Genomic DNA, 16,471 nt, shown 5'->3' with positions numbered 1-16,471 from the left:
AATGACCAACGACGAACGGAAATGGAAAACTCGGACAGAAAACTCGACGTACCGGACCTCGACTCAATGAAAAACCCTCGAACTTTGACGAAACGAAGAAGATGAAGCAACAACAGAAGCAGCGAGGAGCAGTTGGAGAAGAAAGCAGAAGCAGCTGCGTGAGCAGCAGCACCACTACGGAGGGGAACGTTCAGCCTCGCATCAGTAAAGCAATAGCATCCGCTACTGCTGGACATTGGAGCTTGACTGAAGCAGAAGCTCATCGATGCAGCAGCGACAACAGCCGTGGGAGCTCGACAATGCAGCAGTGACAGCAGCCATGGCGGACTCCTGTTTTTGGAGGAGGAAATGAAGCAGTGACAGCAGCAACGATGAGGAAGAGACAGTAGCAGCTGAAGATGAAGCAACAATGCAGAAACAGCTGCGTGAGCAGCAGCAGAAACGGCTGGACGCGAGGAAGAGGAAGGAGGAGTCGTTCATGTTGGTGAAGCCGTGGGTGTGTGTGTGTTACGTCGCCGTGGTTGTGTGTGTGTGTGTGTGTTGTCGACGTGGTTGTGTGTGTGGCGTGGGGATGAAGGGAATGAGAGAGGGGCAGCCATGGGAGGGGCTTTGAGCTCTTTTGGAGAAGAAGGAGAAGAGAGAAAGAGAGGGGGGGGGGGGCGGATGAGTTTAGTCTAGGTTTTTTTTTTGTTTTTTTTTGTTTTTGTTTTGTAAAAATGAAAAATGAAAATGAAGAGGGGGAGTTAGGTTGTTGGTACTGGACTGGGTCGACCCGGTTTGGAATGGACCGGGTCATAGGGAAGGTTGGGTCTCTTTGTGCCTATGACTTAAATTTGAGCCCAATTCCGATTTTCTTTATTTTTTGCTCTCTTTTCTTCTTTTATTTTTCTAAAACTAAATTCTAAAAATGCTTAAATTATCATATAGAACTAAATTAAGTTATGAAAGCGCAAATTAACTCCCAATAACAATTAACATACAATTAAGTAATAATTAAGCATGAAATTGTCCAATTGGACATTAAATGCTAAAAATGCAAAAGATGCCTATTTTTGTGATTTTCATTTTTTGTAAAACAAACTTAATTACTAACAATTGTAGAATTAAATCCTACATGCAAAATGCGATATATTTTTGTATTTTTAATAATTTAACAAATAAACATGCACAGACAAATATACAAATAATTACACAAAAATACCACAAAAATTCAAAAAATTGCACACCAAGGAAAAATCATTTTTTTTTTTGAATTTTTTGGGAGTAATTCTTTCATAGGGCAAAAATCACGTGCTTACAGCTGCCCCTCTTTGCCCGAAGACACGAAGGGTTTTCGTGCAAAGATAAAGTGAGCGATTTTGCCCATCCGAGTACTCCGTATGAAGCATTATTTTTTGAAAAAGATTTGACCGAACCTTTGCTTCAGAGGTTTACTACATATCCTGGGCTAAACAGGAATCAGGTCAATGTAGTTCGGGAAGTTTTGGTAGCTGGGACTACCGTGGGACTGCAAGGTTACTGCTGTTGCATGCTATTACCACTGCTTACCGATCTCCTTGTTACACCGTGCTTAAAAGAAAACAAGAAGCTAGGCTAGACTGCAACTTGTTCTTGTTGCCTTGCTTTCTTGTCGACTTGCGTTTCTTCCGGTGCTTTTCTTCCGCGAATTTGGGGATCACACTGGCCCTTTGCTTTTCTGAATACCAGTTTTCATCATTTTGTTCGGTCCGCTGGGGATATGGCTTTCTTCATTAAGCTTTTCGGCGGTTCCTATGGGGATACGACTTTCTTCATCAGATTTGTTATGCTGGGCATGATTTAATGTTCACCAGCCGCTTCTTTCAAGACGCGTCTTTTCTTCCTTTTGACACATGCACTTGAGTTTGTGCTGGGACCTCTTGTTGCAACCTTCTGCTTTTCGGTGCTGGGGATTTTTATTGTTTCCTTCTGGGGATTCCTGTTGTAACCTTCTGCTTTACTGCCTTCTCACTTGATCTTAAAATGTATTCCTCTGTTGTATGGGCGGGCTCCCAACTTCAACACTTGAAAAGTAAAGACTGAAATGTATTCCTCTGTTCTTATGGGCGGGCTCCCAACTTCAATACTTGAAAAGTAATACTGAAATGTATTCCTCTGTTATATGGGCGGGCTCCCAACTTCAACATTCGAAATGAAAAGACTGAAATGTATTCCTCTGTTCTATGGGCAGGCTCCCAACTTCAACGCTTGAAAAGTAATACTGAAATGTATTCCCCTGTTATATGGGCGGGCTTCCAACTTCAACACTCGAAATGAAAAGACTGAATGTATTCCTCTGTTCTTATGGGCGGGCTCCCAACTTCAATACTTGAAAAGTAATACTGAAATGTATTCCTTTCTATGGGCGGGCTCCCAACTTCAACACTTGAAATTAAAAGACTGAAATGTATTCCTCTGTTATATGGGCGGGCACCCAACTTCAACATTTGAAATGAAAAGACTGAAATGTATTCCTCTGTTCTATGGGCGGGCTCCCAACTTCAACAACAACTTTTAAAATAAAATGTCATTCCTTTCTTTAGGTTGGCGAGATTTCAACAACTTTTAAAAATAAAATGCCTTTCCTCTCTTCAGGCGGGCTCCTGACTTCAACAACTTTTAAAAAATAAAACGCCTTTCCTCTCTTCAGGCGGGCTCCTGACTTCAACAAACAACTCTGAAAATAAAATGCCTTTCCTCTCTTCAGGCGGGCTCCTGACTTCAACAAACAACTTTGAAAATAAACGCCATTCCTCTCTTAAGGCGGGCTCCTGACTTCAATAACAACTTTAAAATGCCATTCCTTTCTTTAGGTTGGCAAAATTTCAACAACTTTTTTTAAAAAAATAAAACGCCATTCCTCTCTTCAGGCCGCCTCCTGATTTCAACAACAACTTTGAAAAAATAAAAATGTCATTCCTTTCTTTAGGTTGGCGAAATTTCAACAACTTTTAAAAATAAAACGCCTTTCCTCTCTTCAGGTGGGCTCCTGATTTCAACAACAACTTTAATAATAAACGCCATTCCTCTCTTCAGGCGGGCTCCTGACTTCAACAAACAACTCTGAAAATAAAACGCCTTTCCTCTCTTCAGGCGGGCTCCTGACTTCAACAAACAACTTTGAAAATAAAACGCCTTTCCTCTCTTCAGGCGGGCTCCTGACTTCAACAAACAACTTTGAAAATAATCGTCATTCCTCTCTTCAGGCGGGCTCCTGATTTCAACAACTTTTAAAAATAAAACGCCTTTCCTCTCTTCAGGCGGGCTCCTAATTTCAACAACTTTGAAAAATAAACTGCCATTCCTTTCTTTAGGCTGGGGAGATTTCAAAAACTTTTTTTTAAAAAATAAAACGCCTTTCCTCTCTTCAGGCGGGCTCCTGATTTCAACAACAACTTTGAAAATAAACGCCATTCCTCTCTTCAGGCGGGCTCCTGACTTCAACAACAACTTTAAAAATAAAATGCCATTCCTTTCTTTAGGTTGGCGAGATTTCAACAACTTTTAAAAATAAAATGTCTTTCCTCTCTTCAGGAGGGCTCCTGATTTCAATAACAACTTTGAAAAATAAACGTCTTTCCTCTCTTCAGGCGGGCTCCTGACTTCAACAACAACTTTAAAAATAAAATGCCATTCCTTTCTTTAGGTTGGCGAGATTTCAACAACTTTTAAAAATAAAACGCCTTTCCTCTCTTCAGGCGGGCTCCTGGCCTCAACAACAACTTTAAAAATAAACGCCATTCCTCTCTTCAGGCGGGCTCCTGATTTCAACAACAACTTAGGAGGAAATGCCTCTCCTATGGGTAAAACTAAACTTAGGAGGAAATGCCTCTCCTATGGGTAAAACTAAACTTAGGAGGAAATGCCTCTCATATGGGTAAAACTAAACTTAGGAGGAAATGCATCTCCTATGGGTAAAAACAAACTTAGGAGGAAATGCATCTCCTATGGGTAAAAAACCAAACTTAGGAGGAAATGCCTCTCCTATGGGTAAAAAAACAAACTTAGGAGGAAATGCCTCTCCTTTGGGTAAAACTAAACTTTAGGAGGAAATGCCTCTCCTATGGGTGAAACTAAACTTAGGAGGAAATGCATCTCCTATGGGTAAAAACAAACTTAGGAGGAAATGCCTCTCCTATGGGTAAAAACAAACTTAGGAGGAAATGCATCTCCTATGGGTAAAAAAACAAACTTAGGAGGAAATGCGTCTCCTATGGGTAAAAAAATAAAACTTAGGAGGAAATGCCTCTCCTATGGGGTAAAAATAAACTTAGGAGAAAATGCCTCTCCTATGGGTAAAAACTAAACTTAGGAGGAAACTTTCTCCTATGGGTACAAATAAACTTAGGAGGAAATGCATCTCCTATGGGTAAAAATAAACTTAGGAGGAAATGCGTCTCCTATGGGTAAAAATAAACTTAGGAGGAAATGCCTCTCCTATGAGTACAAATAAACTTAGGAGGAAATGCGTCTCCTATGGGTAAAAATAAACTTAGGAGGAAATGCGTCTCCTATGGGTAAAAATAAACTTAGGAGGAAATGCCTCTCCTATGGGTACAAAAAACAAACTTAGGAGGAAATGCATCTCCTATGGGTGAACCATTTCCTTCTTCCTGAATTATTTACTTACCTGTGTTGTCTTCCCTCGAAACTGTTGGGGATTATTTTGCTGGGGATAAATTTTCCTTTTCTTCCTTACCCACTCTGGGTTGTCCGAACCTCTTGAAACTTGGTCGAAACTCTGTCGAGGATGCTTCTACATCTCGATGGTCCACTGGGGATAACACTGCGAACTGCTGAGTAACCCTATTGGGGATAACACTGCTGAGTAAACATGTTATCTTACTCCTTCCAAAACTACTTCCTTTTAAGTAGGATGTTTCATTCCTCTGCAAACTACTTCCCCCTTTTTTTCTTTTTCTTTTTTTTCTTTTTTGTTCTTTTTTGTTCTTTTTTTTTTTTTTTGCATAGCTTCTTCCTTCGAAGACTAACTCCCTTAAGACTCGTTTTGCCTTTCCCCGAAAGGAGTCGCTGAGGATACCGATTTTCACCAAACTTGTGTTGGACTCCTCGAAACTGCTGGGGATAACATTTGTTGGGGAATTATTTACTTACCTGTTGGGGGATAAAATGTTATCAGCTGGGGATAACGCTGTCGAGGATAACACTGCTGGGGGATTCTGATTCCTTCAAAACTAGTGCTTTACTCTTCTGAAGGCTGCCGGGAATGATACTGGCCTTTTTCTTTTTCCGAGCACAAGTGTCATCCCTTTGTTCTGTCTGCTGGGGAACAACTTCCTCCATTGAAATTTATTATGTTGGGGCAACACTGGTTCAAAGACCACTTCCCTTGAGACTGGTGTTATCTTTATTCTTCCCCGAATGGTTACCTGACTTCCAGAAAATTTTCTAAATGAAAGGAAAATTTTCTGCCCCAGTTTGACAATCTCCCTTATGGTATGCATTTCCGACATCAATGCCATTTCCTTTGCCTGTTTCAAATCAAACAAAATTTGTTAGTTTAAAGCGTGTGGTTGGTTGTGATACTCCATTGGGATGACTTTTCCCTTTCTCCTTCCTTGCTCTGCGTTCCACAACTTGTTGGGGATGATATTATTTGCTGGGGATAATCCCTTTCTGCTGGGGATATCCCTCTTCTTTTGTGGCATAGCTCGGAAACTGGCATTTCCCCGACCTTTTAGTCTAGTATGAATTTCCCCAAATCATGCTCACTGCTCTCCTTGCTTTGTTCAACGGGCCTTGGCCTTGAGGTTTATAACCTTTGATTTCGGCAAGGGTATCCCTCTTGACACTTGTCAATCCTTTTGTCAATTCCCTTTTGCTGGGGATATCTTTTTTTGACACTGGCCTCGCGTTTGTTCCTCGCTGACTATACCACTTGGATGTACTAGTCAGATCTTATCTTGCATAATTGGAAAGCTGATGGCCTATTTTAAAGTCAATTCTCACTTGTTCTGACCAAATAGACTCTACTGGAGAATTTTCTATGAAAGGAGAAAGATAAACAAAAGGGAACCGAATAAAAAGACAAAGGAAAAAAATGACTCTTTAACAAAAGAAACTATAAATAAAAACCTATCAAACGCAGATAACGACTCTAATGGTCATGACATGCATATGTGGCCTATCCTCCGCCGTCAATCGTCTTTCAAGACCTTCAATTGGCAATTCCCCATCTGATTCTCAATCTTATTCGACTTGTAGTGCCCGAAGGGTTTTCACTATCAAGCCTCTCTCATTTTGGTTTTTCTCTCAGCTTTCATCGCCTTATGGTGTCCGTGAAGATTTTCACCGATAAGACTCTCTCATTTGTATCACTTTCCAGCTGGGGATTTGGAGTGTTGCCGGTATGACTCTCTCTGCTGGAGATTAGAGTCCTTTCTGCTGTGGAACAGAATGTTATGTTCGCCTTATTTTTTGGGATTTTATGATTAACTTTTAAGATTAGGCCCAACTGTGCGCACATGTCATGTTACTAGAATCAGCGCTGAACAAAATGATAAAGGATCAAACAAAAAGATGACTGGAAATAATAAAAGACCAGATTTGCTTTAGACTACCGGTGGAGTGGTTTGAATAACAAGACAAACAAAACAAACCAGAATAAAATCCTAAAACAAACTGTACAAAACTTAAACAAACTGCTATGACAAAATTGAAAGATAAGAAAGTTTGACGCAAGACAATATCCGGATTACAACCCTAAGAATAATCCGGACAACAGAAATGACAACAAAATAAGCCACCAAAAGCTTCTCTCTTGCTAACCAAGGAACGGAGCGTCCTCCCACTTCATCAAAACTGGCATCTCAGCCACTGAGTTTCGTATCAGTATCGCCCAGACCATTGCCAACTTCAATATCATCAACCTTAGTCAACAAGTCCCAATAGGATTCGAGTGCTTCTGTTATCAGGCCTGATCCCCGCAAAGTGTGCTTCTGGGTCTTGTATTTCCGGCTTACCACAAACAAACACCTTATCTTTCTTTGTGATTCAAAACAGAACAGGTTAGAATGGACTAAGTCGGTCCTCATTATTGACAACATATTTTTTTCCCTTTTTTTTTCATTTTTCTGTCTTCTTTTTTTTTCCGCTTTTTTTCATTTTTTTTCATTTTTTGTTGTTGTGGTCGAATCTTATGGAGATTGCCTACGTATCATGACCCCGCATGAATCAGACCTTGCGTAGTTCAGACCAATAAAAGATAAACAATAATAAATATTTTTTCACAATTTTCATATTAAAACAAACTGGGTTTCAAAGGTTTGAAGATGACCTACAAACTCGAAAATCAAACAGCCCACATATTCTAATAAAAAGATTTACAAACTCCAAAACAAATGGCCAGCTTCCTTTCTCCGTTTGACAAATGCAACCAAACGTTTATTTTTGCAAATGTGGCCCCTTCCAAATTTCACATGAATTTTGAGGCCGGGGGGGGGGGATTACTTTATGACACTTTACAAACTTGCCCATTCTTTTACGAAAATGGCCTTTCGACAACTGAAAGATACTCTGAGGCTATTTCGGCAAGAACGGTTTAAGACGCGGCCGAAGCTGGCTTGGCTTATTTTTGACTAAAAATCCAGACGGTGTTCACCTGACCGCTGACTCTTTTTTTTTTTCAAATTACAATGAAAACGTGGTGTTGCAAACACGACCCTTCAGCGCCTCGGGGACGAAGATTTTTAAGGCTGTGTGGGTCAACTGGACCAAAATCCTAAACATGACCCAAAAAGATGGCTGTTTATGCAAAGTCAGCCTTCCGGCGTCCCTTTCAGGAACATTCGGCTATTTTTGACAAAACAGCATCACCCAACTTATTCATGACAAAATTAAAATTTTGACATATTTTTTTATTTATTTATTTATTTGTTTTTGGCTATTTTAGCAAAGGTGGGGTTGGACCCGATGAGGGTTGCCTACGTATCTCACATCCAGTGAGAATCAAACTCGCATAGTTCGGGCAGATCAAGAATAATTAAATGAACTAACCCCTTTTTTATTTTATTTTATTTTTTGAAGGAAAGACTTATAAATAAGAAAGGGAGCATTTTTGCAAAGAAGGATTTCTAAGAAAATGTTTTTGGAATTTTATCTTCAATGAAAGAAATGCTTCTAAAAGTATTTGTTTTTGAATTTTGAATTTTCTTTTCAATTTTGAAAGAAGAAGGAAAATATTTTCGGATTTTTTATTTTATTATATATATATATATATATATATATATATATATATATATATATATTTTTTTAATAATTAAAAAGACTTTCTAAAGAAGTCAATAATGGAAAATATTTTTGAATTTTTTGTTTTGAAAATTGGGGGTCTAAAAAACTTTTCTAGACTTTTTGGCAAGCCAAATATTTTTGCAACAAATAAAGATATATATACATTTTTTTGGAAATAAAGAAAACCTTTTTGGATTTTTATATCTATATATATATATATATATATATTTACAACAAATAATAAAACCACTTTCAACGCTTTATTTTTTTTTATTTTGGCATTTTCATAAACAAATAAATAAATAAAAAAAACCATTTTTAAAAACAAGACTCTTTTTCATTTTCATTTTTACGGCAAGACAAACTATTTTTTTTTTGAAAAACAAGACAGAACAACGACTCTTTTTTTTTTTTTCTATTTTTCCTTTGCTTTTAATAAAACAAACAAATAAGACTTTTTTTTCCATTTTCTCAAAATTTCGGCAGAGTTTTGACAGTATTTGGGCATTGTTTTTTTTTTCAAAAATAAACAATCAATTCCCTAACCGCTATTTCTTTTTTATTTCTTCAATTTCACAATATTCCTAATATTCAAACACCGGTCAGCATGCGGGCGCGAGACAAATAAATGCACGGAAAACAAATAGGATGCATCAGGATGGTTTTTTCATATCAGGTTGCTAGTCCTAGACGGACCCAACCCCTTTGTTGAGTCCCCTAAGTCAAATGCAACGTGATGCAAATAAGCGTTCCTACTAGGGATCCGGCATGAAGTCACGTTATTCTATGTTCAAAACCTGGGACAATGTTCTAGACAGTGTACCCGAGCGGACAACTCGAGTTGAGGAAGGAGCTCCTTTCCGGGAACCAAAAGGCCAGCCGGCTTAGAAACTTTCCGAGCCTCTTTTATTTCAAGATATGACACTAACAGAATAGGGAGTCTCAACCAGTAAGCACATCCCCGGAGGTAAGAAGAGAAAGGTTTCAGCACAGTTTATATACAGTTCAGATAATATCAAAGCGGTAAAAGCATCATTTAGCACATTGGGCTCAAAACATGTAAAAATCAGATAAAGCCAAATATAACAATTTATCTAAGCTCGAATTTCTAACCCTGAACCAGTGGTTCTAGGTTAATATCCCCAGCAGAGTCGCCAGAGCTGTCACACCTCCTTTTTCCGCCCCCCGCGAGGGTACAAGGAGTTTTTTCCAATTAAAGGACAATCGAAGCGGGATTTGTTTATTTATTTCAAAGTCGCCACTTGGGAGATTTAGGGTGTCCCAAGTCACCAATTTTAATCCCGAGTCGAGGAAAAGAATGACTCCATATTACAGTCTGCGCACCAGTAATCCGGATAAGGAATTCTGTTAACCCGGGAGAAGGTGTTAGGCATTCCCGAATTTCGTAGTTCTAGCACGGTCGCTCAACTGTCATATTCGGCTTATTTATCTGATTTTAATACAATTATGAACCGATGTGCCAATTTTAACTTTTTACCACTTTATTATTATTATTATTTTTAAAAGAATGTGAACATCACTTAAAACACGTCTTTGGACTGCGTCACATGAAATGCACCCACAATCCGGAACACATTTTTTTTTTGATGTTTTGGGATTTGAATTTGGGTCGCATGAAATGCACACCCAAGCTTAAGAAAGTAAACTATTAAACACGCGCCTAAAGAGACTATCGCGTTATTATTTTGGGAAGGCCGTGAAATTTGCTAAACGGCCCTCCCGAATTCTAAGTAATTAACACATATTTTTGTGAGGGCCCCGCAATCTGTGTGTTTTATTTGGCGAGGCTCGTCTCATTTTATTTAAAAGGATAAACCTATAGTGACTACATTTTTTCTATTAAGTTCGTCTCTAAAAATAAAAGGAAATCCCTCAATTAATTACATGCTGAAAAAGTCGAACTTATTAGTTATTAGTGTACGGTTAACGCGAACGGAAAATTGCAATCGAGTTTGTACCAAGAAGGATTGCTTTTATTCAATATTTCTATTATTTAATAACACTGGAACATGAGATTGACGCACAATAATATCAAAACAGATTAACTATTCTTTGATTAATTTAAACTAACATTATTAGATGAAGAAGTTATACATATGCAACATCATTACTCATTAATCAATCAACTACATTTTTATACAAAGAAAGGAAAATTATATTCAAACACAAATCTAAACATGAGGAATTCAAACAGGAACAGAGCCGAATTAATATTTCATTTCACTTCAAGCCGAGAGTGTACAAATGTGTACCTGGAAATGGTAGTACAAGAACAAAAGAAAGAGGAGTCAGCAGCAGTAATAACACAGCAACAACAGATTCAGCAACATAACAAAACCAATAGCAACCAGTAGAATAACCCAGTATCAGATTGAAAACTCCGCAATACCAAAGTGCAATCGCAGTCAAAGCAGAAGAGTAAGTGTATAAAAGTCTGTGTGTAAAATTCTGTCCTCCTTTTATTCTGTTAAAATCTTTTTCTGTCCCCTTTCCATTTTTTTTAGTCCCCAGCTCTCAAAATGTAAAAGTCTGTCTAAAAACTCCCCTCTCTAAAAACTCTCCCCTCAAAATCTGATCAAGTTATCTTTTATATCTCATCCCAAACCCTTTAATCAATTAATAAAAATCACTTTCTCCTACCTAACCCACTATCTTCTCACTCACCCCCACTACATTAAACTAATATATCAAACCAACCCATTACATCTTATCCCCCATGCCTACCATAAACAATTACCATATTCCCCTCCACTATATTATGTCTTGTCCCCCATTTATATTAAACAACTATATCACCCACACCCCATTACATTTTGTCCCCCATGCTTAACATAAAGAATTATTCAAAAATGTTCAATTACCAAACTACCCCTCCGACCTTATTGCAATTACCATTTTACCCCTGCACGTACTGCGATTTACCAAACTACCCTATCAGCTATAACCAATCGATTAATCAACTTAACCAAAATATAGCCAATATGACTAATTTCTAAACAAATTCAACAACAACTCATATGAACACAGATGAACAACATCAAATTAATGTGAATAAATCAACCATATTGGGAACCAATCCTGGTTAACTTAGACCAAAAATGGATGAGCAATGAAACAACAATATTAACAACACAATACATGATTCATTAACGAATCAAAAACCAAAACATAAACTCACATTAAGTCACTGGATTAAAACGAACTTCAAACCAAGATGAACATGAATTAAATCCATTTTAAACAACAAACATGACGGATTCAAACGATTAAACCAACATATTTCCCTATTACAACTAAATTCTTTTAGACAAATAACAAGATCGACGAAGAAACAATTATGAACTTAAACTTGAATTTAACAATATTAACAATTTCTGAAAAACACATAAAACACATGAAACAAATTGAAGAAATAATTAATTAAACTTCAATTTGTATCTAACCAACATTAAACTAACAACTTTTACCTAAACAATAAATAAGAACAATGAAACAAACATGAAACAAACTGAAAAATTCACAAAATAATGAATAAAACAAACATTTACCGATTTTAGATTTGAGAATATGTACGCAGACCTTACCCCTACCCCGAAGGGTAGAGAGGCTGTTTCCAGGAGACCCTCGGCTCAAAAAAGCAATAGGAGATGATATATTAGTACCATAAAAATGCGTAATAAAAATAACAACAATATATAAGAGATATGAAATATGAAATACAGAATACGAAATACGAAATACGAAATAGATGGCTGGTATAGTACAACTAGAAGGTAAAGCCCTGCATATGAAACAAACTGAAAAATTCACAAAATAATGAATAAAACAAACATTTACTGATTTTAGATTTGAGAATATCAAAAACAAAATACGGACAGAAATGGAACTCAAAATCCAACTAACCAGAAATGACCAACGACGAACGGAAATGGAAAACTCGGACAGAAAACTCGACGTACCGGACCTCGACTCAATGAAAAACCCTCGAACTTTGACGAAACGAAGAAGATGAAGCAACAACAGAAGCAGCGAGGAGCAGTTGGAGAAGAAAGCAGAAGCAGCTGCGTGAGCAGCAGCAACAGAACGGAGGGGAACATTCAGCCTCGCATCAGTAAAGCAATAGCATCCGCTACTGCTGGACATTGGAGCTTGACTGAAGCAGAAGCTCATCGATGCAGCAGCGACAACAGCCGTGGGAGCTCGACAATGCAGCAGTGACAGCAGCCATGGCGGACTCCTGTTTTTGGAGGAGGAAATGAAGCAGTGACAACAGCAACGATGAGGAAGAGACAGTAGCATCTGAAGATGAAGCAACAACGCAGAAATAGCTACGTGAGCAGCAGCAGCGGCTAGACGCGAGGAGGAGGAAGGAGGAGTCGTTCATGTTGGTGAAGCCGCGGGTGTGTGTGTGTTACGTCGCAGTGGTTGTGTGTGTGTGTTGTAGACGTGGTTATGTGTGTGGCGTGAGGATGAAGGGAATGAGAGAGGGGCAGCCATGGGAGGGGCTTTGAGCTCTTTTGGAGAAGAAGGAGAAGAGAGAAAGAGAGGGGGGGATGAGTTTAGTCTAGGTTTTTTTTTGTTTTTGTTTTTGTTTTGTAAAAATGAAAAATGAAAATGAAGAGGGGGAGTTGGGTTGTTGGTACTTGACTGGGTCAACCCGGTTTGGAATGGACCGGGTCATAGGGAAGGTTGGGTCTCTTTGGGCCTATGACTTAAATTTGAGCCCAATTCCGATTTTCTTTATTTTTGCTCTCTTTTCTTCTTTTATTTTTCTAAAACTAAATTATAAAAATGCTTAAATTATCATATAGAACTAAATTAAGTTACGAAAGCGCAAATTAACTCCCAATAATAATTAACACACAATTAAGTAATAATTAAGCATGAAATTGTCCAATTGGACATTAAATGCTAAAAATGCAAAAGATGCCTATTTTTGTGATTTTCATTTTTTGTAAAACAAACTTAATTACTAACAATTGTAGAATTAAATCCTACATGCAAAATGCGATATATTTTTGTATTTTTTAATAATTTAACAAATAAACATGCACAGACAAATATACAAATAATTACACAAAAATACCACAAAAATTCAAAAAATTGCACACCAAAGAAAAATCATTTTTTTTAATTTTTTGGGAGTAATTCTTTCATAGGGCAAAAATCACGTGCTTACATTCCCGATCTTTTTGAACTACGCAAGATCTGATTCATGTTCCCATATGATATGTAGGCAACCCGCATCAGGTTCGTTCAATGATTTTGAAAACAAATGGGAAAAAAAAGAAAAGAAAGAAAAAAAGAGGAAGAATGATAATAATAAGGACTAACTGAGTCCATTCTAACGTGTCTCTTGTTTTGAATTGTGAAGAAAGTTTAAGGTAGTTGGTTTGTGGTAAGCTGGCAACACAAGATCCAAGGGAAAAATGTCATTGGCAACTAACATCGAAACTACTACTAGTGCTCAAGAGAGTCAGGGGCAGAGGCTTCAACAAAAGTCTACTGTGGATGAGGAAAATAGGGTACTAAAACAGCAAATGACCGAAATGTGTCAAGTATGGGGGTCAATGGCCGCCCTTTTCTACTCATGGTTTCCCAGAGTTCACACCCATCTCAACTACTACCATTCCGGTCTCATTGTCTGATCAATCCTATCCACCTAGGTTCAGTCATTATCCCAACTATACGACTACAGCTGAAACTTCTGTCATGCGCTCCCAAAGTTTGCCATTGACAACCAATCAGACAACCACTACTGTTATTCCTGTCTTTACCATCCCACAACCGATAGTGGTGCAGAAGAAAACTCATGAGTCACAATTTGCCACCCAACAAGAGTAGTACCACTCTCTCGAGTACCACTCATACTTTTTTGATCTTTTTGCAAATATTGAGAAGCTTGCCCGAAAGATGTCACATGAAGAAATGACCCAAAGGTTGAAAAGCTTAGAACAACAGTTGAAAAACATACAAGGGTTGGAAGGTCAGAAGAGTATTGCCTTCAAGGATCTATGTATTTTCCTCTATGTCCACTAGCTGCCTGGTTTCAAGACTCCCAAATTTGAAAAGTATGATGGACATGGAGACCCCATAGCCCAACTGAAAAGGATTGCAATCAGCTAAGAGGTGCAGGAAGAAATGGAGAATTGCTAATAGCTTATTTTGGGGAAAGCCTTGAGGGAGTGGCCTTCGAATGGTTTATAGATCAAAGCACCTCTCACTGGCATGTCTGGGATGACTTGGCCCGGGCCTTTGTCAAATAGTTCCAATATAATATCGACACCGCTCCAGACTGCAATTCCCTTTCAAACCTTAAGAAGAAACCAATTGAAAGTTTCAGGGAATATGCCATTAAATGGAGAGAGCAAACGGCTAGAGTTAAGCCACCCATGGATGACCACGAGCTAATCACTATCTTCCTTCAGGCGCAAGAGCCAGATTACTTTCAAAACATGATGTCCGCAGTTAGCAAGTCCTTCTCGGAAGCAATCAAAATGGGGGAAATGGTTGAGAATGGCCTTGAGACAGGAAAAATTATAAGTCAAGCAATTCTCAAAACCACAACTTAGACTGTCCAAATTGAATCAGATAATTTTTGTGACACGAATGAGAAGGATGAAGAAATCATGATGATATCAGGGTCGAGAAGAGGTCCTAGGAGAACATCTCGAAGGTATAAACAACCTCATCTGGCTTCTGATGATTCCCCTGAATACTATTATCCACCTTAGAACCCTCAATACTCTGTTGCTTCACTTTGCTATGTTGTCCAGCTACCAAATCACCCAAGAAGGTGAGCACGAGCATCACAAAATCTCCACCAGCCTTCATAAAATTTTCAAGTGCCCTATTACCCACATCCAAGCCAGGGGTATAGAAGAAAACAAAGGTTAAAAGATAATTTTACACCAATAGGAGAGTATATAAGCTTATTTGAGAAGTTAAAGCATTGTGACATGATTGCACTCATTCCTCCAAATCGTATGGACCCACTTGCAAGAAGCTTTGATCCTTCTAAAAGGTGCGAGTACTATTCCAATGCCTAAGGGCACAATGTTGAAATCTGTGAGGATTTGAAAAGAGAAATAAAAAGGATGATCCAGGAAAAACTGATTGTGATCCAAGACAGTGACACCCAGAATATCACGCAGAATCCTTTACCTACATATGATGATGCACACTTTGTGGGGATGATGCCTGGTGACCTGGAGTATGAGAATACTCTTGGGAACTTGCCGACTGAAATTGGAGAAAGCCATGGTTATTCTGATGAGCAAATTTGTGGCTAAATGTCAAGCTTAGCAATTGAAAAGTCATTCTCTCCTCACTAGGAAGGAATCTTGGTAGCTTGTTTTGATGTTTTTTCTGTTATCTAGGTTATTTCAGGGTTGTGATCCAGTTTTTATTTGTTTTATTGAGTCAAACCCTTCTATCCTTCTATTCTGTTTGTATGAGTCATGTCTGTCTGTTTTGGTGCTATTTTCATTATCCGGGTTATTTTAGGGTTGTAACTCGGATCTTAGGTTGTTTGTCTTGTTGTCAAACCCTTCCATCCTTTACTCAATGAAATACAATTTGTACTTTTGTTTCATTCCATGCTTAGTTCTTTCGCCATTAGTTCTAGTGACATGACATGCGTGCGGAATTTTCGGCTAGATCTTAGAAAACCGATTTAATCTTGAATTGAATAACCGAGAAAAAGACATTTCTGAAGAAGAACCAATTGAAGTTTGTTGGAATTTTGACATTAATGGAAGAAAAGTGTCTTTCGACCACGACACACCAAGAAGATAGGCATGTTCATCAATGTTGTGATTGCAAAAGGATACTATGTTTGGCATTCTCGAGGTTGGGAGGCCCTTTTTCTTCTATCCAAACACTTTTTATCCTTCGCTACCTCTTTTGAGCCTGTGTTATTTTATTTGACCACCCTCTTTTGGAATCAGGTTTAGAGTCAAAAATCCAAAAACAAAAATGAAAAAATAATAACAATAAAGGTCCATGCCCCAAGAGTACAAATTGGGGTAGCTCTTTGAAAGTTCAAGTGAAAAAGAAGAAGAAAAGAACTGACGAAGGTCCATGCCCCCAGAAGATAGAAACTAGGGAAAACAAAAAGAAAAAAAAAGAAAAAAAAGGAAAAAGACAGAGGAACAGAAAGAAAAATTATAGTTAGGTCAAA

At 38.2% G+C, this 16,471-nt stretch overlaps 1 pseudogene; it reads right to left on the bottom strand.

Annotated features, from left to right (window-relative positions):
- LOC104237818 (fatty acid hydroperoxide lyase, chloroplastic-like) overlaps nucleotides 1-13,536 on the bottom strand; it is a 50,237-nt pseudogene extending 36,701 nt beyond the window's left edge.
- Nucleotides 13,537-16,471: the final 2,935 nt, after the last annotated feature.

Source organism: Nicotiana sylvestris, chromosome 5 (genome assembly GCF_000393655.2).
Source record: "Nicotiana sylvestris chromosome 5, ASM39365v2, whole genome shotgun sequence".
Lineage (NCBI taxonomy): Eukaryota > Viridiplantae > Streptophyta > Magnoliopsida > Solanales > Solanaceae > Nicotiana > Nicotiana sylvestris.
The sequence above is the reverse complement of the archived record's forward strand: the minus strand, read 5'-3'. Positions and strand labels throughout refer to the sequence as shown.